This window comes from Pelodiscus sinensis, chromosome 1 (genome assembly GCF_052426305.1).
Source record: "Pelodiscus sinensis isolate ZL-2025 chromosome 1, ASM5242630v1, whole genome shotgun sequence".
NCBI lineage: Eukaryota > Metazoa > Chordata > Testudines > Trionychidae > Pelodiscus > Pelodiscus sinensis.
The window spans coordinates 155052645-155077796 of NC_143052.1; positions in this window are offsets into that span (position 1 = coordinate 155052645).

Genomic DNA, 25152 nt, shown 5'->3' on the forward strand with positions numbered 1-25152 from the left:
TACTGTTTACAGATGTGGTCTCCTTGCCTCAAAAAAGATATTTTGGCCTTGGAAAGGGTTCAGGAAAGAGCAACTAAAATGATTAGGGGTTTGGAACGGGTCCCATATGAGGAGAGGTTAAAGCGCCTGGGACTCTTCAGTTTAGAAAAGAGGAGACTGAGGAGGGATATGATAGTGGTATATAAAATCATGAGTGGTGTAGAGAGGGCGGATAAAGAAAAGTTATTTATTAGTTCCCATAATAGAAGAACTAGAGGACACCAAATGAAATTAACAGGTAGCAAGTTTAAAACTAATAAAAGAAAGTTCTTCTTCACACAGCGTGTAGTCAACCTGTGGAACTCCTTGCCAGAGGAGGCTGTGAAGGCTAGGACTATAATAGAGTTTAAAGAGAAGCTAGATAATTTCATGGAGGTTAGGTCCATAAAAGGCTATTAGCCAGGGGATAAAATGGTGTCCTTGGCCTCTGTTTGTCAGAGGCTGGAGAAGGATGGCAGGAGACAAGTCGCTTGATCATTGTCTTCGATCCACCCTCTCTGGGGCACCTGGTGTTGTCCACTGTCAGCAGACAGGATACTGGGCTAGATGGACATTTGGTCTGACCCAATACGGCCATTCTTATGTTCTTATGTCTAATTTACATGCTTCTGTCGGCAGAGGCATGTAGTCTACACATACCCTAACTGGCCTAACATCAACATCCTGGAACATTAGCACCACCAAAAATACAGTTTCCAGTTTAGAAATATCTGATTCTTGAGGCATTAGATGACTCAGTGGATAGACAGAGCCATTCACCCAAGACAAAAGACAATGGAAGTTGTTACCATCTGTTATGATCTATGTGAAATGAGTTTCTCAATGGCCAGCTGCTCACATAAAAAAAATTGGCAACATTAAAATTCATCTGCCTTTTTCTTTCCCAAACACCTAGTTTTGTGAGAACCTTTTGAAGCTCTTCACTGTTTGCTTTGGACTTCGCTATCTTGAGCAGTTTTGTATCCTCTGCAAATTTTGTCATCTCATTGTTTCCCCCTTTCTCCAGATCATTTATGACTGTCCAAATGCCTTAAATCAGTTTCAAGTGAATCAGGACATATTTAGTTTCCTCCTTTAAACTAGATATTTCTCTATTGTAGATGTTCTGGTGCAAGATGAAGAAGAGGACCAACTTGGTTGTTTAATGCAGTACTAAATGATTTCAAAGTGTTTGTGTTGGAAATCCCATAAAACATCAATTAGATGTTTTGTTTCCTTGCGGAGCAAGTTATCCTATTGTTTAAACTTTTTTGGACCAAGTGTTTTATTAAGTCCCATGAACAGAGTAACACACTTATAAGTAAAACAAATAAAACTGCCTCAGCTAGACAAAATTTCAAGGAATGCACATGGGGCTTGATGTGACAGAAAGTTCACTAGTGATGGAATAGTTGCTGGGAGGGTGGAGATGAAGGGGTTAGGTGCCTGCAACTTCTGCTTTACCAAGGAGCCTACATCCTGTAGTCTGTGAAGCCCCAGACAAAGATTGTCCTTGCTAAGAAGAGATCTGGTCAGTGCAATTGGGAGGTGAATTGATACAGCTAATGAGCAGGCAGACTCCATTAATGGGGCTTCTAATCAAAGCTGCTGTCTCTGATAGAACCTCCTCCCCATGAGTTGATGACCAGATGTCCTCCCACTGGAGTGAGTCTGCCATGACTGGGACCTCCATCCATTCTAAGAGGAAGACTTAAAAAAAACATGCAGAGACACGTGCAGTGAAACTTATAAATCGACATCGGGCCAACTTCTGATCTCAACTCCACTCAAATCAAGGCAGCTGGGGAGAGGGGGGAAGAGAACAGATGGAACGAGCAGATGAAACAAAGCACAAAAGGAGACAGCATGATTCACTTATTCTTAACTGTCTAATGTAACACACATTTTCCCATGTATGCAGTATTTGTAGTGGCCACAGAGATGTTATGAGATACCGAATGGGAGGGTATGAAGCATTGTCATAATGTGGAACTTGTCTTAATAGATGTGTATGTCTCCCTGGCCGTAATTCAGGAAAGCACTTAAGCATGTGATTTGTCTTAAATGGAACTTAATGTGCTTAACGGTTTTCCTAAATAGAGAGGCTTTCAGTAATTGACACACCTATTAAGACAAGTTCCACATTATGATAATGTTTGAGAACCCCTAGTATACTTAACAACAGAGGTCATGCAGACAGGGATTTTGTATATGGATAATCAGTTGATTTTTATAACTTGCACCTAGCATCATTTTATTATCCACAAATATGAAAAGAGGAATTTGTTTATACTTTCTGGACATGGTTGGCTATTTCATTACTCCCGTTTTATGCTGACGTGACTTTAATTAAATCAGGGGAGTTACATTTACAACAAGCTGGGGTAATGTGGTATAAGAAACTACATAAATATCAGATACAAAAAACTATGTTAAAAGAACAATAAGGTTGCAATGTCAAGCACTCAGGTTAGGAAATGCCTGATTAAAGTTGCCTGTGCAGTCTTAATTCTGTGCCTTTAAGGGTATTCACTATAATACAGTCTTCAATGACCTGATCACATACTGTCTTTTCCATAGGACCCTGCCTTATTCAGTGCACAGAATGAATGGAGCTCACTTAATAAGCACCTATTCGGTATTTTATTGAGAATATGGCCCCAGGCCTTATTTACTGCTCCTCTAAAATTAAAAAAGCCCATGAAAAAATAATCTATGGCAGTCATCACTGTAGTATCTTTGTGCTTCACAAATCCTAATTAATTTATCTTTACAACCACCCTGTGAGAAGAGGAAGTGGTATTAACTCCATTAAATTGGGGTACACAATATGAACCAGCAAAGAGCTGATTTTACAGAGTGCTTATCATTTTATAGCCCTTTATATGTTCAAAACGTAGTTTCCATTCATTTTATTTTGTAACTGGCAAACCAGGCCCTGGGGAATCAAGTCAGGCACACAGAAAATGAGGCACACATAGCTAGTGACTACCCAGGAAAAGTTTGGTTGAAGTTACTTGCCTGACATTTACATATGAACTTTGTGGCAGAGGCACTCAGGGTCTCTCTCCCCTCCCAGCAAGCTATCAAGGAAGCATTTGTTCAGATCCTGCTTACATTGATAGCAGAATTTGCTTATCATCTTGTATGTGGACCAGCAGCAGAGGAGATGAGATGTCAGGTTTCACAGATATTTGATGACAGCAAAGAAATGGTGAGACTCAGGGATGTTGGGTTCCATTCCAGGCACTGGAGGAGAGTGGGTTCTTTTAGGCATAGAGTCTTCTGCCCATTTCCATGCAAGATTAACCCCTTCTGTTCTGTCCCTGACCCACTACAAAAACTTGCCAGCTGTCTACACTGGCCACTTGAATTTGCGCAAGAGCACTGACTTTGTAATGTACAAAATCAGTGCTTCTTGCGCAAATACTTTCACACTCCCGTGTGGCCATTTTGATGTAAATCGCCGCTTCATTTTCCTATGTCTAGTAAACTCATCTACATGGCTCCGTCGACAGAGCCATGTAGTCTAGACATACCCATATAGCCCTGGGCTGGAGCATATTCATTGCCCTTTGGGGATGGTGCATGCACAGTCTGGTTATCTATAGCAAATGTGAGGGGATGGTGCATGCCCACTTATATTAGTTCCCGTAATATAAGAACTAGGGTTAACTAAATGAAATTCATAGGTAGCAGGTTTAAAGCAAATAAAAGGAAGTTTTTATGCACTCAGCGCACAGTCAACCTGTGGAATTCCTTGCCAGAAGATGTTATGAAGACTAGGACTTTAACAGGGTTCAAAAAGAGCTCGATAAAATCATGGAGGTTAGTTCCATCGATGGCTATTAGCCAGGATGGGTAGAAACAATGTCCCTAGCTTCTGTTTGTCTGGGCAGCTCTAGGAGCTATGAGAGCCTTAGGCATAGTCAGCAAGAATGGAATAGTCAGATTTGTGTCTAAAATTAAAGATGTCTCTACTGACTATGTCCAGACTGCCATTTCTTAAAAACTTGTAACTTTTTCAAGTTTGGATAGATTTTCATAAGATCACTAAAAGGTATATCTCTGACACAAAGATCACTCCCTGCCAAATTTCAAACCCCTGCTCCAAAGCACTAAAACAGTAGTTTTCAACATTTTTTTTTTCATTTATGGACCCTTAACATTTTTTTGAATGGAGATGCAGACCCCTTTGAAATCTACAGACCTCCATGGATTTGGGGACCATAGGATGAACTTGAGAACCATTGTGCTAAAAGGTTTCATGGGGGTCACTAGAGTGTTTAAAAGTAAAGGTCTGACAAATATTTTAATATGGGAAAACAAAATATTTTCCCTGAGCATAATTCTAGGAAAGAGTTGAACTGTTTTGACTGAAATTTTCTGAAACAAAACATCCTGAGGCAAACACTGGACTTGGAAAGTCAGCTCAAACAGGTAAAGTTTCACCCAAAGTTATAGGCAACTGAAAACAGGGTTTTATAATGGGCAACATTACTAATTAAACAGTACTAACAGCCCCAGCCAGAACAGAATAGTGGTGAAGCAGGCCCAGCATTTCTGTGCAGAGCTGATTACACTAAAGAATATAATAGTGCAAGATAAATGTAAGCACTGTTAAATAAAAGGGGCATGGTTTGATTAGCAACAGTTGTAGTAGCCAAGATACTAGGGCTTTTGAGATGAACTTTAGGAAGGAACTCACTGAGGAAAGCAAATCTAATCATAAGAAATTGCAATTGTGTGTTTTAATCTCCTCTCTACAACAATATGAAATAATTTAAAACATATTGGTAGAGCCCTGCAAATCCACAGATATCCACGTTATGTCTGCGGGTATCTGTATTCATGGATGTAAATATCCGCAGCTCATTTTTGTGGCTATGGATAGGGATGTGGATACAAATTTTGCATCTAGAACCCTGCGAATTTCTGGATATCTGCTTCATATCCGTGAGCATCCGCATTCATGGATGTCAATGTGGATATCCCCGGCTCATTTTTGCAGATACAAATGTGGATGCAGATACAAATTTTGTATCCGTGCAGGGCTTTGCATTGTGGAATGCTATCAAAAATGATAATCAAGTGAGGAATTCTTTCAAACATCCAACAATTCATGAGTGGGCTGTAACATCTTGAGTGATTTCTTGACTGAGACAAAGCTTATATATTTTTATAATGAGATCTGGCAACAGGCATTGTCTTTGTGTCAGCTTTCATATGGTTGAAAGTTTTCCCATCTTGAGTCAGAAAATATAGATTGGAATAAGCAGAAAAATCTGTAATCCAATCCTTGTGGCTTATTACATTGATACAGGTTGCAGTATATAGGCCAAATAAATAGGGCTCTAACAGGGGTATGGTCCAAGTGTTTTAAAACACCATCTTACACTCTCTGTTCCAATGTATATCTTCCATCATAGATAGTCTCCTTGCCCACTCAAAACAACAGGTCCAAAATCTTTGCCCTCACTCCAACAGGGACTGTATCACACACAGTGAAAAATAAATAATAACTCAAAAGGGAGGGATTGAATGGATGTGAACTGAAAAACTTTATCTAGCCTTTACAGGTGTTCTATCTGACTCAAGAGTGAGGCACAGTGTGGGTAACTTTTTACTGCCACTCTCCCTGCCTTACTAGCTCTGTGGATAAATAAAGGACATTCGCCCCAGTACTTTTAATCAGCTCTACATTCCCATGCTCCATTTATTCATTTGAATTGGACTGGCAACCTTGGGAAAACTGCCTGTTTCTGCCTGGGCCAGAAATACTGCAGTTGCCTCTCACACTGTGTTTTAGAACTGGGGCAGAACTCAGATCCTTGTCTTTGTTCCAGACTCTTTGCAGTGCTTAGGGATTGGCGAGGCATTCCTGGGATGTGGGGAATTGCTGGATGGTCTAAACCAGCATGGATAGCTCTCCACCCACCTGCTGTCCTGCCTTTGTGTGGGGAGGAGGTTGCATGTGTGGAAGGATATGGCAGAGTCAGGATTAAATTATACCACTAGGCTATGTCTACACTCGCGGCTTCTTGCGCGAGTAATATGCAAATGAGGCTAAGAGTGGAATATCGCTGAGCCTCATTTGCATACCTAATGAGCCATCATTTTTTTCAGAGGAGGCTCTTGTGCAAGAAGGAGCATCTACACTGCCCCTTCTTGCACAAGAAAAACCCTCTTGCGCAATGCCGTTACACCTATTACTTGAGAGGAAGAATGGCATTGCGCAAGAGGGTTTTTCTTGTGCAAGAAGGGGCAGTGTAGATGCTCCTTCTTGCGCAAGAGCCTCTTCTGAAAAAAATGGTGGCTCATTAGGTATGCAAATGAGGCTCAGCGATATTCCACGCTTAGCCTCATTTGCATATTACTCGCGCAAGAAGCCGCGAGTGTAGACATAGCTCTATTGTTCAGCTGGCAGACACAATCTGACAGAATCTCCCAAGATTCTCTCATGCCATTTTATTCTGGCAATTAGAATGGGAACTGTCCTTTTCCTTTACCTCCCATTCCACAGATCCTAGATATTTATGTATTTAGACTTACAAAAACAGACAGAAGAGGTTCCCATCTTAGTATAACAATCAGCTAAAAACGTAGCCAAACATAAAACCAGTTCCCACTGCAACCTTTATCATAGACAGTAAGGCTATAAAGTCTCACAGCCATAAAGAATAAATGTTCTCTGATTAGAAGCATCCCCTCTCCAAAAGCTGCTGTAAAAAGTGGAGTCTTGCAGCATGCTATGAGGGTCAACACATTTGAGCCATTCCTGACAAAGGAGTGGGAAGCAAATTCCAAGCCAAGGAATTTAATTTATTTTTAATTCCATTAGACTATTTCTTCATGTTTGGGTTTTCATAAAGCCTTTTTTTTTTAAACAAAAAATAGAGCTTAACCTGAGGCCCTAACCTAATTTGATGTTATCCCTGAAACAGTGGAATGCACCCACAACATTTCCATACTAGCCAAGATGTCTTTCTCCAAATATGTACATTTATGAAAAGATGCTGTATTATAACTGTCCGTCTGGGCCGCAGAAACAGCAAATGTGTCTTAGGTTTTTCACTCAACCTTTTCACCTCCAAAAAACTGGAGCAGACAATAAGATTGTAAGGAATGACTGTAGACTAGTCACCAGGTACTTTTCAACATCGAAATTGTTGATCATGCTATTGACCTAAGCAGATCTGATGCAATGTTTTTCACCACCACTCCAAGAACACAATATTGAACATATGCTGATTAATACCAAGGTTGGAGGGGAGATGCAAAACAAAAAGTGTCTTTGTTGCATATTTTTGTAAATGGAAAAAGGTAAGGAGCATTAGATAGCTAATGAATCTTTAATTGGGAAATTAAAGTAGTGCTGACAAAAATGGATTTGGTTTCTAATAAGATGGTCAAATGTTTGACTTTTTCATTTGTCCATCAGTAATGAAATAACAGATTCTCATAACAAAACTCTCATGTACTTCTCTGTGTTAGACTTCTGTGCTTTAAAGTCCCCAAGGGCCTTCTTTTGATCTCACTTTCACTGGTTTTACAACTAGTTTACAGAAACTTGTATCTACACTTTATGGATCAGAGTCACCAGTGTGATCAAGTAACAGAAATCCAGTTTAACTGGGCAGGACATATATCCAGTTTAACTGGGCAGTTAAGCCAGGTTCATAGCTGCTTAGCATCACTGGAATGGTGCAAAGCAGCTGGCATGGATCAATAAATCTGGCCTTAAAGCCCTAATTCTGCTTTGAGCTTCATTGATATAAAGCAGCAGTAACTCAACTGATGTGCACTGGAGGCTGAGCTGCTGTCATAGAACTCCAATTTTGCCTTCTCAGCTTCAGACACACACCCTGTGCCTGATTTTCAGAGGTGCTGAGAACCCACCTCTTCAGCTGAAGTCGGTGCAGGCTATAGGGTATGGCTACACTATAAACTTTTTCCGGCAGAGGAAATGCAAATGGAGTGCTCATTTGTATAGCTCATGCTCTCATTTGCATATTCCCTTCTGATGCTTTTTGCAGAAAAGGTTTTTGCGCAACAAAGCGCTGTGTAGATGGCGCCTTTTTGTGCAAAAAAACCCTTTTGCACAAGAACCCTTATTCCTCATTTTTTTGAGTATTTGATGCCTCTAACAATTAATCCCAGGGTGTCTCAAACTGAGCAGAGCCCACTTTTAAGAAGCCAGCTGTAACTGCAGAAATTTTGAGAGGATTCAAGATTGCCTCAGTTGGTGTAGTAAGTTTGAAATGTGTTTTCTATTTTTTTCCAGCTGTGACTTTTTAATAGTCAAGCATGAAGTAAACCATAGCTAGAGGATATTTTCTTTTAATGGAATGTGTCACAGATTATGTGTTTCTATTTTAAAAAGGGTGGTGACAGTGTTTATGAAAGTCTTAATTAAGGACATTGTATTTTTAATTAGACTAATAACTGTATGGTCATCATGTTACAAGTAGCAACCATCTAAAGAAGGGATGAGTAATAAGAAGCCTGTGGTGTGGACGTGGTTCATCAGCGCTAGCCTCAGGTTGGCTGCCAGACTTTTATTTACCTGAGCATCTGCAGGTACGGCTGCTCACAGCTCTCAGTGCCTGCGATTCACCACACACTAGCCACAGTAAAATCCAGTATTACCAAGGAGCACACCTGTTGTAGTGGTTCTGATCACAAAGAAAATGGCAATTTCTCAGATGTTTTGGTCCAGTCCATTAAAAATGTCAAGATCGGGGTCTTAAATTGTATCTGGAACGGCGCAGTGCAGGCAAACATTAATGATGTGCAGAACAATGTGATAATTTATCATGCATTGTTGACGGAATCAGCTGCCCTCTGTCCACTAACCCATCTCCCCAGGGCTCCTTCTGACTTTCCAAACCCTAGAGAACCTTCAGATAGACACTTTTAAAACAATCTCCTGATTCTCCCTCCTTCACAGATAAGCCTGAACTGCGGTCTAGGGTAAACCTTATTCAGAGTTGGGACTAATGATGGGTGTGATGGGTTCCCCTTCCCTTGGGATGCCACATGGAACTGGGGTACCGCTGTGCCTGCCTGATACACTAGTCTGGGCTCCCCTTCTACTGTACTTCTGTGACAGTCCCTCAAGCCCCAGCCAGGCCTCAGGCTGCACATTACCAGCAGCACACATACAGGGAGGGACACACCCTGCTGCAGGATTTACAGACTGCTGAGATCAGCTCTGCATGGGAAGGCTCCAGCTAAGGAACTGCACAGCTACTCAAGTGCACACCTCCCATGGAAGGAAACCCAAAATTATAACATCTTGCACTGCCCAGAGAACTGTACAGCATAAGCCCATGAAATTTGCCCCCTTCATCAGTGTGGAGAGGGATGAACACAGCTTTCTGCCCCAAGTAATGACTTCCACACGCTGGTTTTAAACAAAACAAAAACAAATGTATTAACTACAAAAGATGGATGTTAAGTAATTATAAGAGACAGTAAACAGATCTGAGCAGATTATGTAGCAATTAAAAACAGGCAAAATAAGTTTAATATACTAAAGAGACTGGATGTGTGCAGCAAACTCTCTCCCTAAGTGATGATTTAAGCAGTTTGCAGAGGGGTAAACTGTACTTATTTGCAGTTTAAAACCCCAGTGTTTCTTTCACAGGCTAGTAATCCCTCTAGCCTGGGCCCAACACTTTTCCCCAGTTCAGTCTTTGTTCCTTGGTTGTTTCCAACAATCCTCTTTGGGCGGGGAGTCAATGAAGGAGAACCATGACGATATCACTTGTGCCAGCCTCAGGGAAAATGATGCCTTGTGTGAGCTTGTACTTTGATGCTCTTTAAGTATGTGTTAGTGAAAATTTCAGAAACAACGCTGCAATCTCAAAAGTTGTTATAATTCACTAAAAAATACAAAAGAGGAAATGACGTGAAATTTGATCCAATTTATTAAAACAATAAACCATGTAAGCCATAAAAACATTATAGCTAACTGATAAATGAATTAAACATTAAATTAAACACTAACCTAATGGGCTATGTCTACACTACCACCCTAGTTCGAACTAGGGTGGTTAATGTAGGCAAAGTTGCAAATGAAGCCCGGGATTTAAATATCCCGGGCTTCATTTGCATCTTGCCGGGCGCCACCATTTTTAAATCCTCGGTAGTTCGGACTCTGTGCCTGCGGCTACACGCGGCACGGAATAGGTAGTTCGAATTAGGCTTTCTAATTCCTCGTTCCACAAGGAGTACCAGTAGTTCGAATTAGCCTAATTCGAACTACCTATTCCGTGCCGCGTGTAGCCGCAGGCACAGAGTCCGAACTACCGGGGATTTAAAAATGGTGGTGCCCGGCAAGATGCAAATGAAGCCCGGGATATTTAAATCCCGAGCTTCATTTGCAACTTCGGTTGCCTACATTAACCACCCTAGTTCGAACTAGAGTGGTAGTGTAGACATACCCATGAATAACAAGAAATGTTAAAAGTGTGTTCACCACACCATTCTAAGATTCAGAAGGCAAACCTATACGGCAGGGCTGGCCAACCAGTTCGTATGTCTACACTTGCACCCTAGTTCAAACTAGGGATACAAATGTAGGCATTCGAAATAGTCAATGATGCAGGGATTTAAATATCCCACACTTCATTAGCATGATCTCGCCGGCGCGGTTACTCCGATCAACAGCTGTTTCGAAAGTGAAAGTGTGCACCAGGACGCGTTAGTTTGAACCAAGGGGTTTGGTTCACACTAACACATCCTGGCGCATATGTTCACTTTTGAAACAGCTGTTGATCGGAGTAACGCGCCGGTGAGATCATGCTAATGAAGCACGGGATGTTTAAATCCCTGATTATTGACTATTTCGAATGCCTACATTTGCATCCCTAGTTTGAACTAGGGTGCAAGTGTAGACATACCCTTAGAGTATGTCTACACTACAAAGTTAATTCGAACTAACGGATGTTAGTTCGAATTAACTTTGATAGGCGCTACACTAGCGCTCTGCTAGTTCGAACTTAATTCGAACTAGTGGAGCGCTTAGTTCAAACTAGGTAAACCTCATTCCACGAGGACTAAGCCTAGTTCGAACTTACTAGTTCTAATTAAGGGCTGTGTAGCCCCTTAATTCGAACTAGTGGGAGGCTAGCCCTCCCCAGCTTTCCCTGGTGGCCACTCTGGCCAACACCAGGGAAACTCTATTGCCCCCCTCCCGGCCCCAGACCCCTTAAAGGGGCACGGACTGGCTACGGTGCCCGTGCCAGGTGCAAGCCTGCCAGCACCCAGCCAGCAGACCCTGCACCTGGCACGGCTCAAGCCAGCCACCCGATGCCCCCCAGCCCTCCCCCTCTTCCCAGGACCAGGCTGGCGGCTCCCGGGAGCTTGCCCGGGACCGCAAGATGCGGGCACCCGCCTGGTCCAGTGCAGACATCGTGGACCTCGTCCATGACCTCCGCACTAGGCACAGGAAAGTGGCCGTCTAGGGCAGGAGAGCTGCCAGCCTGGCCACTCAGGAGCAGGTGTGCATGAAAATCAAGGTGGTCCACTGAGACCCCCGACCCTGAGCCCTGAGCTTACAATGGCCTTACTGGGTCAGATCAAAGGTCCATCTAGCCCAGTAGCCTGTCTGCCAACAGCGGCCAACCCTAGGGACCCTGGAGGGGATGGACCGAAGACAGTGACCAAGCCATTTGTCTCGTGCCATCCCTCTCCAGCCTTCCACAAACTTTGGGCAGGGACACCACTCCTACCCCCTGGCTAATACCACTCCATGGACCCAACCTCCATCACTTTATCTCACTTCTCTTTAAACTCTGTTCTAGTTCTAGCCTTCACAGCCTCCTGCAGCAAGGAGTTCCACAAGTTGACTCTTTGCTTTGTGAAGAACAACTTTCTGTTACTAGTCTTAAGCCTGTTACCCATTCCTTTCCTTTGGTGTCCTCTAGTCCTTCTATTATGGGAACTAATGAAGAACTTTTCTTGATGCACCCTCTCCACCCCACTCATGCTTTTATAGACCTCTATCCTATCCCCCCTCAGTCTCCTCTTTTCTAAACTGAAAAGTCCCAGTCTCTTTAGCCTCTCTTCATATAGGACCTGTTCCAAACCCCTCATCATTGTAGTTGCCCTCCCCTCTCCCACCCTCTCTCTTCCCCTCTCCCACCTCCTTTTCCCAGTCTTCCCCAGTTTTGTTCAATAAAGAGAGATTCTATTTTTGAACACAATTGTCCTTTATTTTGTACATCAGAAAGGGGGGCTAGGGAAGGGTAAGTGGAAGGAGGTGAGGAAGGAATGGGGTACGAGCCCCCATGGGGAGGACTGGGCTGGCTCTGCGGGCTTCTGGGGGTGGAAGCTCTCCTGCAGACCCCCAATTACCCCCTGTCCCCAGATGGCAGCCTGCGGCAAGTGCAGCCGGTCTGATGGCAGAGTGCTGTGATGTGCCCAGTGTGGGCACTCAGGGCACTCCAAGCCAGGACTGCTTTGCAAGCGGGGCACCCCTGAGAACTGTCTGTCCGGGGTGGGGGTCGGGTCCCTTTAAGCACAGCCCTCGGCTAGCCTGAGGCAGCAGCTCCACGCTCTAAGTCCTCATCTGATGCCCTGCTGGCACTGCTTCTGGCCATCCTTAACCCCGGTTCAGGGTCCACTTAATGTGGACATGCTAGTTCGAATTAGCAAAATGCTAATTCGAACTAGTTTTTTAGTCTGGATGTGTTAGTTCAAATTAGCTTAGTTCGAATTAACTAATTCAAACTAAGTTAGTTCGAATTAGCGCTGTAGTGTAGACATACCCTTAGAGACTAACAGCCAAAATAGCTGTGGATAGTAGTGCAAAGAGCCACGTATTACATATTTATTTTTATATATCTATAACCCTAAAGGCACCCTCAGCCTCCCTGCTCTAACCCAATGCCCTCCCTTTCCCCCAGAGCCAGGCACCCACAGTCTCCCTGCTCTAACTCAGTGCATCCACCCCTTCCACAGAGCGAGGCACCCCCAAACTCCACCACTCTAACCCAGTCCCCTTCTCCTCCCCTAGAACCAGACAGCCACAGTGTGTAGGGCAATGACTCCCCTGCCCAGCCTCCTGCTGGTGTCCCTCGTGCCACAGCTCTGCGTCTTGCACGTTTTCTCTGTCTTTCTCCCCACAGCGACTTTCTCTCTCTGGTTGTCCCCGCTCCTTGGGGGAGGGGGGAGGTTCCTATTGAAATGGGAAAAAATGCTTTTGTTTTATAAACATCGCTCTGTCTGCAGGGCTAGCTCCGGGCTGCTTGCCACCAACAGATGAGCAGCTCTCAACAGCCAGACCCCTTGGAGAGGGGCGGAAAGGCAAGAAGCAGGCTACCTGTGTTGGAAGGGAGAGAGAAGTGGGCAGGGGGATCTGGGGCTGTGCAGCTTTTCACCCTCCCTGCCCTTCTCCCCTGACCCATCCACTACAGGTTCAGAAATACAGCCCCACGCTCGCTGCTCCTGGGAGGGCTCCCTTCCCATTACCCCCCAGGCCAGCAATCAGTCACTGTGTTGGGACGGTCCAGCCCCACACTGGCCAAGGGAGGAGCCATCTGGCCTGGGCAGGCCCTGCCCCCACAGCAGTGCTGGGCATGCTCCAACTGCGGGCCAGGTATAAAGGCCAGGGAGGCAGCTCAGTTGCGGCTGGCCTGGGGGGAGGGAGGAACTCCTGCCCAACCTCCAGAGCCGCTGGACCAGCCACCGGAGCAAGAGCCACCGGGCCTGCCGCCTCCACCGTTAGGGTCCCCGGGCCGAGCGTGACCGCAACGCCGAACCCGGGGGGCAGCCCCCCCAGCTGCGGTGGACAGCCCCGGCACCGCTGCCCCAGACGTTGGGCCTGCCAACATCACGGCCAGCACAGAGCCTGCAGGTGGGGTCTCCGTGGGCCACGGGGCTGGGTAGGAAGCAACCCAGGGCAGGGGGCAGGGAATCCCCCGGTGGGCTTGGCGCGTTTCGGGGCGGACTCCCCACCGAGTCAGTGGTGGGAACCGCCCACCACTAACAGGGCCCTGGGTTGGGGCCCGGTGGAGAGGGAGGGCCCGGACCCCCGCACCTGGACTAGGCCTCAGGGCCTGCGTTTGTAATGAACTAGGCCCCAGGGCCTGCAAGTGTAAAGGCTCGACCCCAGGGCCAAACTGTGCGGGGTGGGGCACCCCATGATAGTCACGCATCAGTTTGAACTGACCACCATCTAGGAACAGCAGCCACCCACCCCTCCCCCAGAGCCAGGCACCCCCAGCCTTCCCCCCCTCCCCCCCCCCGCCACCAGGATCTAACCCAATCTCCCTCCCCTTCCCCAGAGCCAGGCAGCTCCAGATTCTTTTAACAACACCCTGGGGCTCACTGGAGCTGCTGCCACTGCCACAGCCATCCACTTTTTCTCCCAGGCGCTGGGGTGCGTGTGCAGAGCGGCTGTGAACTGTCCAGGCATGTGGCTCCAAAAACAGTTGAACGTTCCCTTGACGGCAGGTGCTGCTGCCCCCTCCCCGAATCCCGGACATTTTTTGTTTTAAAAAAGCCAGGAAAATGAGGACATGTTGGGGGGGAAAACTGGACACATAGTAACCCTAAAGAGCTGCATTTCTAGGAGCTGAAGAGCCGTGGGTTGGCCACCCCGCTATAGGGCTTTGCTGCTGCAAACTGTGACGTCTGTTGCACAGCATTCTCGATAGACATGATGTGGAGCTGGAGTATCAAGAGACTAAGGGGCAATGAACATCCTTGGGGACATGAAGGAAGCTGCTCAGTTCTTTGCTTCCCTGAGTACAGGGCCTCCTGTTGTCTCTTCCCCTTGCAAAGGGAACTGTTATTATCAGTTCTTGGCAAAGCAGTTCCCTTAAGAGCTACATGGGGAATGGATTATTTTAGATTAAATATTTACCCTACGTTATGAGGCACAGAAGGAACAAGGAAGGCTGCTGTTTTTGAATAGCATCAGATTGTGAAATGAACCAGTGGATAAAAAAACTAAGTGGGTCACTCACCCATTGGTAAGGTTCTTCCTCAACAGTCTGAGCTGCTCTGCAGACTGGGCCGGCTCAAGCCATTCCTGCGCCAGGGACAGCGGGCGCGCAACGCATGTGCGGCTCTGCCCATGGGCGCAGGGCACATGTGTGGCCCCAATCCCCCAGCCCGCTGCACACCTTACAGCTGCAATCGGGCACACGGCACCCAATTGCAGCTCTAAGGGGCGCCACGTGGCCCCCAGCCCCGGGCGCACGGCGCCTGATGGCAGCTCTAAGGGGTGCCGCAGAGCTGGGCATGCGGTGCCCCTTACAGCTGCTATCAGGCACCCCCCATAGGTTGGCGCCCTGGGCAGCTGCCCGGCTAGCGCCCTCCCCCCCCATCCGGCCCTGTCTGCAGAAGCCCTGGCAATTCCCTTAGCATCTGCCACAGCTGCACTTGCCCCTTATGCCTGATGTTTGGCCTGCAGCTCAAATCAAGTTCTATGCTGGGAGCTTACTCATGGTAAGTATGACCATTTGGTTTTATAGGTGCAGGGATATGAAAAGTAACACTGTTGGGTTTTTGAAAACTTTCCAACACACTTGCAGAATAGTTTTCCTGTAAAATGTGTGGTGCACCCAGAATGCTTGGTGGTTGGTCTGGGGAACTATAAAGGTTTTCATGGTACTCCATTGGGATAGTTTTTCCACTATCAGGGAATTATGCATATTACCCCAATGGAGTAGCATGGGGTCAGTCCCAGGACCAACCCGATTCAACTTATTCATAAATGATCTGGAGAAAGGGGTAAATAGTGAGGTGGCAAAGTTTGCAGACGATACTAAACTGTTCAAGGTAGTTAAGACCAAATCAGATTGTGAAGAACTTCAAAAAGATCTCACAAAACTAAGTGATGGGGCAACAAAACGGCAAATGAAATTTAATGTGGATAAATGTAAAGTAATGCACATTGGAAAAAATAACCCCAACTATACATATAATATGATGGGGGCTAATTTAGCTACAACTAATCAGGAAAGAGATCTTGGATTCATCGTGGATAGTTCTCTGAAGACGTCCACGCAGTGTGCAGCGGCAGTCAAAAAAGCAAACAGGATGTTAGGAATCATTAAAAAAGGTATAGAGAATAAGACGGTGAATATTTTATTGCCCTTATATCAATCCATGGTACGCTCACATCTTGAATACTGCGTATAGATGTGGTCTCCTCATCTCACAAAAGATATACTGGCATTAGAAAAGGTTCAGAGAAGGGCAACTAAAATGACTAGGGGTTTGGAACGGGTCCCATATGAAGAGAGATTAAAGAGACTAGGACTTTTAAGCTTGGAAAAAAGGAGACTAAGGGGGATATGATAGAGGTCTATAAAATCATGAGTGGTGTGGAGAAAGTGAATAAGGAAACGTTATTTACTTGCTCCCATAATATAAGAAATAGGGGCCACCAAATAAAACTAATGGGCAACAGGTTTAAAACAAATAAAAGGAAGTTCTTTACACAGCGCATAGTCAATCTGTGGAACTCCTTGCCTGAGGAGGTTGTGAAGGCTAGGACTATAACAGGGTTTAAAAGAGAACTAGATAAATTCATGGAGGTTAAGTCCATTAATGGCTATTAGCCAGTATGGGTAAGGAATGGTGTCCCTAGCTTCTGTTTGTCAGAGTAGGGAGATGGATGGCAGGAGAGAGATGGCTTGATCATTACCTTTTCAGTTCACTCCCTCTGGGACACATGGCATTGGCCACTGTCGGCAGACAGGGTACTGGACTGGACGGACCTTTGGTCTTACCCAGTATGGCCATTCTTATGTTCTTATGTTCACTTGTGAGTAATGGCACTATCCCAAATTCAGCCTAATAAAACCCTATTACCATACCATTGTATACCTACTATATATTTGAGACAGAGTTTGTCTGTCTGTCTGCATGAGTCTGCCTGCCTGTTCAATAACTCCTCCTAAAAGATAAGAGCTAGGAGCACCGAATTTGGTAAGCGGCTTCCTCTTATCCTAACTTAAAGCAAGGTCAAGGGTTGGTTGGGCCAGGAGAATGGGATGTCTCCCGAGTGGGATTGCTTCTCATATAACCATTCAGAAAAGAGACAGGATCACCAGGCAAGTGAAAGAGGCTTGCTGGGGGCACACCACTCCCATCCAGAACTGCCCCAGCCCCAAACCTCCCACCCCCCAACTGCCCTTTAGGGAGAGCAGGGGGGCTGAAACTCCCTCCCCCCAATTTGTACAGGTACATTGCTGGCTGTTTTCCTTCATCAGGGAGCGAGGGGAATGTGCACCATTTGCTGCATTCCTCATTCTGGCTGGAGAGTGCAGGGGGCAGACGAACCAGGACATGCCCCTGCCTGGAGACATGCACCCCTCCCCCACCTATGCCTGCTGGAGCTGCACCGGCTGTGGAGAGGTGCTTCTCACCTGGCCCCAACTTGCTGCAGTGAGAAAGGGCTGGGACAGTCGTCTTTCCCAGAGGCAATCCCTCATCCCCAGCCCCACCCCAGAGCAATGATCTGAATGAAGACAAGTAACAATGAAGTAAGTTAAGGACCCAAGCAAGGCCAGGTCAATCTTCTAGTTCTTTAAATAGTTCATGTTCACACGCACAACACGTCTATGCCGATGATAGCCATGCAAGACATGTTTTTATTTTGGCAGCTATTTGATATACTGTGTTTGGGGCCCAAGCCTACTCTGTAGCTTCTGGCTGTATTTGAACTAAGCTGCAATACACTTGATTGAATGAACCAATGGCTCATTTGAAGGTCAAGTGGCACTTGAAGAGAAGGATACTGTTGGAATACAGGGGTTTACAAGAGTCTCAGTGCTGCAGGAGTCTGCAATTGATTTCTATCATCTACATGATTAACGAGTGTCATGGAGCATTGCCGATAAAGTGAGTGTCCTTGACTAAGACCCAGTGAAGTTGGTGGGCTTTGGGTCATTCTTTGTGTGAGCAGCACATGAGACCATCAACGAGCCTCTACGCCAGGGGCAGGCAAGATAGTGGCCCGTGGGCCTTCTCATCCATCCTGTAGTCCACCCCTGCAACAGGTAGCAGTGTCACTCAAAGTGGCTGGCTGCTGCCTGTGGCTCTCTGTGCTATGGGGAGGTAGGGAGGCTTTGTGAGCTGCCCATCCCAGCAAAATCTCTCAAATCCTATTGGCTGGAAACTAATTTTGCTGAGAGTGGGAGCAGTATAGTAAATTTCTCAGCTCCCATTTGGCCAGTTTCCAGCCAATAGGAGCTGAAAGATTTTGCTGGGGTTAGGGACAGTGCACGAAGCCTTCTCCCCTACCCTAGTGCAGAAAGCCACATGGAATAGGGCAGTCTGGGGCTGCTGGCAGGCAGGGCAGCCTGCCTAAGAGTGCTGCTGGCTGGGAGCTATTAGCTATGCACCTCCCAGCCAAAGCCTGCCTTTGGAATCCCACCCCCTCCCACACCTCAACTCCCTCTGAGATCCTGCACGCCCCCCTACATCCTTTCTCCAGGCCAGAATCCTCTTCTGCACCCATACCCACTCCCAGAGTCTGCACCTCAGTCCCCTGCCCTAGGTCACAATACCTTCCTTCACCCAAACTCCCTCTCAGACCCCAGACCCTCTCCTGCACACCAGTCCCCTACCCTGAACTCCTTTCTACACCCAATCTCTGTCCCAGACCCTGCACACCCTACGTAGCAAAGAGCGGCCCTTGGCCACTTACCAAATTCTGGGAGTGGTCCCTCATCAAAAATTATTTCCCACCCCTACTCTAAGCAGACCAGTTCTAGACCATGCCACAGAGAAGGAAAGGGCAAGCAGTTCAGAAGAAAATGCAATATGCTTCTGAGGAGATTAGTTCCTTATGACATGGATAAAAAGTTTATGACCAACACATTAGGGTCTCATTGTACTATCGAGAGATCTGGATCCAGTTCACACAAGTACTTATTACTGGTGCAAAAGAGCTAAAGAAACAAATTAAAAGAGAAAATGCTACCAATCTGCATGACGGCAAAGCTGGCAATTCTCAAAATTTGGACATGAGTCATGGAATAGATGGTGTTTTTAAGGCCTCAGCTCCTGGAATCATGTGATTTCATGACACTTCTCAGCAGAAGGCAAATAAAAAGGCCCCACGTTTATTACTTTTTATGTCATGATTTTTAAGCCGATGTTACTGCTTTAGCAGGCGGCCTGACTCATGATTTTTAAAATGCTTGGGGAAGGTGATACTGTAATAGTGCCTGGATTGTTATCCCTCTCTGTATATTAAAAAAAATGTCCCTGTGGGACAGCAGAGTGACATCATCACGTCACTCTGCATCCTGCAGCCCCATATCCGCCTCCACCCTTAGCCGCATGCTGGGGCCAGCTGCTCCATGTGGGCTGCTCCAGCTGCGCTGTCAGTGAGGAGCTGCTGGGGCTGGGTCTCCTCTGTCATCTGAGCCCAAACGGTGGCCGGGCTGGGAGCTGGGGCTAGGGCTGGCATGGCCTAGGCCTGGCCCTATCTGGCAGTGGGGCATGGAAGGTGAGTCAGGGCTAGGGTGGCCTCCAGGTCGGGCGCTCCCCAGCAGCTGGGGGTGGGCGGAGAAAGAGCTGGGGCTGGGGCAGCCTGCGCCCCAACCTCTCCCCAGCCAAGAGGGGAGTTGGTGAGCAGGGGGCACAGCCCCTTAGTTTTTCTTTGACTTTTGGAAGGGTGGAGGATCAGCGATGACAAACAACATGAAAAGGAAATGCAGATGGATGAAAAAAATTGAATAAAGTCAAATGGGGAGACACCATGAGTGTGGAAAATGGAAAACAACTTGAAATAGAATTACACAGAGGAATGGTGACTTCAAAGAGGTAGGAGAATAGGCAGAGAAAGACATGATTGCATTTATTCATTCTTGCTCTACAAGTCCACTCTAGACTTGCTGTCCCCGTGCTCTCCCCAGATTGTTGTTTGGGAGGCTTAGAAAAGGAGGAAATTTCCCAAATATTTGCATCCTCTTTGGGGCTCTTACAATTATTAAGCATGTGTGCAGGCTGCATTGTATTCATCTCCCCTTGAATGTTGGGTTTTTATGGCTAGTGTACAAAAGAATTTTAAAAAACAGATGTTATGTAGTTTGACTGAAAGAAATGCAAGACAATGGTAATTTTTCTCAGATCTTGACTGTATTCATTTTAGTTTACATAATAAAATGCACAAATTTATTTTTTCAGAAGAATCACTTGGAATCTGATTGTATGCAGTGAATGAGAATATGCATTCATCTGAGACATAAACATTCATCTGGCCTTAATTAAAAAAACATGGTTTTAGCAGAATACAATTAAATATATATTTAAATAACTAAATATATTGGGATATAAAATGAAGGAATATAACTGAAAGATGTATACAACCTGATTTCCTGGTTTAATTTTTGTTGGTGGGCCTTTTCCTGAAGATGTGGGCCTATCTTGAATGGAGACTGCTAATTTTATTGAAGTGTGGCAAACTATTATGATTTTGTGATGTGGGCAAATATCTACAAAGGAGGCAGGTATTTTTCTTGATTCACATTTAGATTGAAACCTAGGTTTCAGAGTTGAAAAGCAAATGCATTAAATGTCCATAAACGTCAATAGTAGGATTTCAGTGGGCTCTAGTTAAACCCTAAAGTGAAATCCTGGCCTCACTAAAATCAAAGGCACCAAAATTTCAACCCCAAGAGCTAATACAATGATGGGCAACTTGCGGCCCAAGAGCTGCATGCGGCCTAATGGGGTTCTATGTGTGTCCCACGAGACATTTTCTTTGTCATTGCCCATGCACAGGGTCGCCAGATTCTGCTGGTTTTTGTCCATGTCCGTTTTTTTCCTACCATTATTGCAAAAGTAACACACGTCAAGCACAGACACTTGAAGTGAGATGTGTGTTGATTACATGTGCTCCCTCTGCAGCCAAAGTGCTGCTACCGTTCAGTTGGCACACCCCACAAATTCTAGGTACACAAGCACAGTTAGCAAAACTACCTTATTCCAGGAGACCATCTTGGTTCCGACAATTTTACAGCCCACTGAAATAGAGGGCCACTCATGCAACCCATTCAGTTGCCTAGATTGCCCCTCACTGAGCTAGTACATTGCATCACCTACCCCATGGACAGATTTAAACAACAGCGGTAGCACGGTGGGACATTGAACTTAAAGCTTCTGAACAGGACTTGATCCTCTCCGGAATCGAGTGGGACACACTCATAAGAAAAATACATGTTTCTGCAGGAGCTGGTATTGGTGATATAGCTGATGCACTTGCCTCAGAGGAAATATTGCTCTGATGCTGGAGGTCCTTTCAGACGAAATATAAATGAGAGGTTCTGAGGTTCAGATGAAATATAAATGAGAGCTTCTGGTCATTTAAGATTGCATGGCATTTACTTCTCCCCACCTCCCACCCCAAAAAAGTATTCCTGCTTGTCTGAATGTCCCTGCCACATTCACATCTGAGTGACACTGTGCACCAAACACAACTTAGCCAGTTTTGATAACAGTTTTTGACTCGACACATTGATGAAAACATGTTGACTCTGCACTAATGGATAATTCTATCTCTCCTACATCAGCTGTCCTGCAGCTGTGGAATTATTTAATCCACTGCAGAAGAACCTGTATTTCTGTGTCAGTGGGGGCTCTGTGTACAGCCTCCCCCAAACACACACACACAAAACCCCCCACACACGCATCATATAGTGCAGGACAAAAGCCCTCATTTGTAATTTTGAAGAGTATATTAATGTTTGCGAAAGGTGCTATTACATCAACTGGCATTTAGGGGGGTTGAATATTTTTCTCAGCAAAACTGAGAATCTAGGCATAACTGCTTGTGTTGTGACTGGACCAACAACTGCTTTGTGAGGTGATATTCTTCCAACTTTTGGTTTAAAATAAAAAATACTTCACTAACAACAAAAATTACAAACAAATATAAGCAGCAGTTTTTAAAAAAGCATATGTTCAAACCCCCCTCCACCACTTAAATGTCCGTGCCAGCAACTGTCATTTCTCATTATTAAAGCTATGAATAGTACAACATTTTGTTGAGGTGCTATATTAAAATGAAGACTTGTGTCCACCCCTGCCTTTCATTCCCTTGATCCCTACTCACTGGGATAGCAGTTCACATGCTTTAAGTGGTTGTGGCTTTCAAATATCTTTATTTCTGGTTTAAGTTACTGTCAATAATGCAGTGCTCTTTACCACACTATCTCAGGGTACAAGTTCTTGGAAGCTGTCACGACGGGGTTGTTTTTCTTCCTGCTTGTGTGATCACTGTAATGTCAATTATAGCTGTTCATTTTATTAAAATAAATAACCAAGGAATATAAGTTTTAAATTCCAGCTGTTCAAACAGCCTTTTTAATTTTCATTGTGTACACAGTGTGGTGGGCAGTTTATTGTATCCATTTTCCTTGAAAATCTTTTTAATTCTCTCAGATATGTACCAAATATTTTCCAGCCGTCTTTGATGATCTCCGTAGAAGAGCCCCACTCGGCCAAACTCATGCCCACTGAACAACATTTCAATGCAAATTAAATTGGTCTTGCTTTGAATGTACAAGACGCATACCTGAGGCAATGTACACCTCACTGTTAGTGGTTGGCTGTCTTTCATTCAGTCCAGCTCCATGTTGTCTCCTTCAGTTGAGGCCCCACACTGGCCACCTCCCCTTTCCAAGTATTCCCCTTTTTTCTCTGCTGTTCCCATGAGGCTATGCTTATATTGCATTCAGATAGATGACCGAGCACATATAGACATACTTGTAGCTAGATTAAATAACGATAGCAGTGAAGCACAGGATACCTGCTTGAGTACATACCCAGGAGTCTAGGCAGACTTGTACTGTGCTCCCATGGCTTCTCTGCTGTTGGTGTTTGTTCTGCTTACAGCAATTCTAGCTATGATATATCTATACATGTTGCAATCACAGTGCAGTGCAGTGCAGACATATCCTGAGATACATTAGAACTCATTCTTGTTCACACACACTCTGTCACACACACACAACTCTTCTCGGTGGGACCCACGCTCCTCGTACTGAAGCATCCCCTTGTAACAAGCTACACATACCATTGAGGCACCTCTTCTTGTGCATACATCTGCTCCTGCTTTTCCGTCAGTCTTTCACCCTGTGTGCACTTGCACTCTCTCTCTCTCTCTCAGTGGACTCTGATAATTTCCTCTTTGTGATTTGGCCTCCAGTCAGGTCGTTATAGTTCTCCTCTTCTGGGGGCAGCAAAGTCCTGCTGAACAAACAGGACTATCCACTTTTCTGATCTACTTCCAATTCTGTGCCACTTTCACACTGGCCAAATAAAGGAATCCAGACATGCCCCTGTCCCAAGTTGCAGTGCAGTGACCCCATACAAGGAAACCTCAGCCTGCTCAAACTCTCACCCTATGCTATTTCCTTGGCCTCATTCCTACCCCTTTTTTATCTTGTTGCCGACCCCTGGATTACCACTGGAACTTCTTCCACCCCCTTTTTTGCCAGAGTCTATACTCCAAGGTAGGACTCTTCCCTTAGGATTCCTCCTTGTACTTAGCAAATGCCTCCCCTCTCTAGGCAGAGACTGCAAAGCTCTTCCCCCTAGCCTTTCTCCCGCCACCAACGTCCTCTCTTTATGAGCCTACCCCTGCTGGACTTCCTCAATCGTTAGGTTTTAATCAATGCCTGGCTCTCCTCTAGATAATTGGCCTATTTTACCTGTTGAGGCCTCACGTGGACTGAACATCTGCTCATACCACTCTCCCATGCTCTCCATAATCCAACACCTTACGCTCCATAATCCAACACTCCCTTCCACATCAAATGTGGAGGTGGATTCTTTCATTTAGAGAGACAAGGTGTCTGAGGTAACATCTTTTATTGGACCAACTTCTCTTGATGAGAGGGAAGTTGGACCAATTGGAGATATTATGTTACACACCTTATCTTTTTATTATCCTGAGACCATTGTGGCTACAGCGCCCCAACATACATTTCACTTAGGACAGTTTTCTCCTGTCTCCAAAAATTAAAATGAAGGGCCTATTATAACCTGGCCCTTCCCATTTCCTCCATCCTCCAAAGGACTGAAAAAGAGATGAAAGAATGGAGATGTCTCTCCCTGCCAGATCCCTGCCTCGCTCATTGCCTATGTTAAGGAAAAGCAGCAGAATGTAGTGTCTCCCAGCTATAAACAGGTACTGCTGGCCTGAATCCAGGAGAGATTCTGAATATGAACTGTAAAAACATATTTAAGTGCTACACCTCCATTTGAAGCCCTTTTGTTTTATAATCTTGGCATTGGAAAAGGTTCAGAAAAGGACAACAAAAATGATTAGGAGTTTGGAACAGGTCCCATATAAAGAGAAATTAAAGAGACTGGGACTTTTTAGCTTGGAGAAGAGGAGACTAAGAGGGAATATAATAGACGTCTATAAAATCATGACTAGTGTGGAAAAAGTGAATAAGGAAAAGTTATTTACTTATTCCCACAATATAAGAACTAGGGATCACCAAATGAAATTAATAGGCAGCATGTTTAAAACAAACAAAAGGAAGTTTTTATTCACTCAGAACAGTCAACCTCTGGAAATCCTTGCCAGAGGATGTGGTGAAGGCTAAAACTATAACCGGGTTAAAAAAAGAGCTAGATAGATTCATGGAGGTTAGGTCCATCAATGGCTATTAGCCAGGATGGGTAGGAATGGTGTCCCTAGCCTCTGTCTCTCTGGAGGTGGGTGATGGCGGAGGGATCACGTGAGGAGTACCTGTTGTGTTCCCTCCCTCTGGGGCATCTGGTATTGGCCACTGTCAGCAGACCAGATACTGGGCTAGACTGACCTTTGGTCTGACTCAATATGGCCGTTCTTATGTTCTTAAATGGTGTCTCTAGCCTCTGTTTATTTGGAAATGGATGACAGGAGAGGGATCACATGAGGATTACCTGTTGTGTTCACTCCCTCTGGGGAATCTGGCATTGGCCACTGTCAGCAGACAGGATACTGGGCTAGATTGATCTTTGATCTGACCCAGTATGACAGTTCTTATGTTCTGATATTCTTAATCTTAGTCTGGATGGCCAGTTTAGTCAGTGACTTCAAATAGGGCCTATATAAAGGAATGTGTACTTATTATTATTGTTGTTGTTGTTTGTTATTATTTATAT